The sequence below is a fragment of the Arachis ipaensis genome, chromosome B08 (assembly GCF_000816755.2).
Source record: "Arachis ipaensis cultivar K30076 chromosome B08, Araip1.1, whole genome shotgun sequence".
NCBI lineage: Eukaryota > Viridiplantae > Streptophyta > Magnoliopsida > Fabales > Fabaceae > Arachis > Arachis ipaensis.
The window spans coordinates 7,507,365-7,509,605 of record NC_029792.2 but is presented as its reverse complement, the minus strand read 5'-3'; positions in this window follow the sequence as shown (position 1 = coordinate 7,509,605).

The window sequence follows — 2,241 nt, the reverse complement described above, 5'->3', positions numbered from 1 at the left end:
TCGATTGGTCCCTAACAATTAATTCCGTCAGTTATTTAGGTCCTTGGCTCCGTCAACTCTAACGGAAGACAAAATAGTCCATGAAAACTCTAACATGAGACAAAATAATCCCTGCCAACTCTAACAAGGGACAAAATTATCAGTGACCCCTTTATTCGAAAACGACACTATTCTTCCCCAATTTTTATCATATCTCGCATAACCCTAACATTCATACTCTTCTTCTTCACTTTCACAGTCTTCTTTTCCATCTTTTCCTTCCTCCTCATTAGCTCCAAGATTAAGCCATGGTGTAATTGTCACACGTGTCGCACCTACCTCAAGATGTCATGGACCACACACTTCCTAAATCTTTGTGACTGATACATCCACCTCCTCTGCACTTCACCCACCAAAAGCATCCACTTGCACGTCTTTGATAACATCACCTCCAACCCCGACAACGTCCACGACATCCTCAAGACTAATTTCCACAACTACTCTAAGGGCACGCCTTTCTCCACTCTTCGGCAACCAATATAGATTGTTGGACGTTAGGACATCATGAGAAGATTCTCCTTTGACATCATATGCAAATTCTCATTTCAAATAGACACCGAGTGCTTCATTCCTTCTTTTCCGGAGTCTAAGTTGGCAGACAATTTCAACCTCGCATCCAAGCTATTACAACGAACAATGTCGCCGTTGCCGCTCATATGGAAACTGAAGCGATTACTGAACATTGGTTCGGAGAAGAAGCTGAAGGAAGTGATCGGAATGGTGGACAATGTGGTCATGGAGATGTTAGGGCAGAGGAGGAGGGAGATGGCAACAACGACGACGAGATTTAACAAATCAGACTTGCCGTCTAGATTCATGGGATCCATCGAAGACGACAACTAGTTGAGAGACATAGACATTAGTTTCCTGAGTATGAATTGGTTGAGAATAAGTTGATGATTTTTTTCTTGTGAACATTAAATTTATAGAGTGTGCATTGTGTAGTTTGAAGTTACAGTGTTAAACTGTTAGTGTTATGCGAGATATGAAGAAAATTGGGAGAGAACAGTGTTGTTTCCAAACAAAGGAGATCAGGGACCATTTTGTCCCCTGTTAGAGTTGTCAGGGACTATTTTGTCCTCCGTTAGAATTAACGGAATAAAGGACTTAAGTGACTGACGGAGTTAATTGTTAGGGACCAATCGAGTAATTAATTTTAGTTGGGGACTAAAGTGTCGACCAAAATAGGTATATACTTAAAAAATAAAATAATATAATATATAAATAATAATTACTCACTAAAACATACAAACAAGTACGATTCGATCCAATTAATTTACAGATCGAATTGTATCTGCAATTTTTAAATTCGATGCGAATATTTACCACAGATTTACAGATTCGATCCAATTCATGAATATCATGCTTACATTCGTTACATGTTTGGCGTGGGTGCATACTCGCTAAATTCTTTGCAGTTAAAATATTATATTAGCAACCGTTTTGAGTTGGCTTAATTTAAGAACAATGATGTAATAACTTTAATCTTTCTAAAAAACAAACAATCAAGCATTAAATTATATTAGTTTAATTTAATGAGGACTGGCATGCATTGATTTAAATAGATCATCGAATGAGAGGATAATATAGAGAAATAGATAATTACTTTTTATTATAATTCTGAAAAAAGATATATAAAATAATGGAACAATTATGATTTGAAATAGGAAAGTAAACTATATGTTGAATTTATACTTAAAAAGTTTTATATTGATGTATGTTTAACATAATATTAGGTAGTTCGAATAATTATCTTCTCCTACATAATATAAAGAGTGATACTAAAGAAGAATACTTGATGTTCAATTCTCTAAATTAGTTGTGATTAGTATTTTTGTCTACAATAATATTATGAAATTGTATATTTTAAAATAAATTGTATCTCAAATTTTAATTTTTATTATGACTTTAAAAATAAAAAATATCTAAAATTTTTGTAAAAAATGTTAAAAATTTTATCAAATGACAAAAAAAATATGAGATTTTTGTTTTTATTTAACACCTCTTGCATGGCAAATAATTTGTGAATTAGTGTTTTTTTTAGAAGTGCTTCTTGGATAAGCGCTTTTCAGTTAAGACAACCAAAAAAATAATAATAATAATAGGTATCATAGTGGAAAAACGACGACATATGAATAAATAGTTTTAAAAAATGACATTTTAGTAATAAGTTTTAGAAATTATGACATATTGATTTTGATT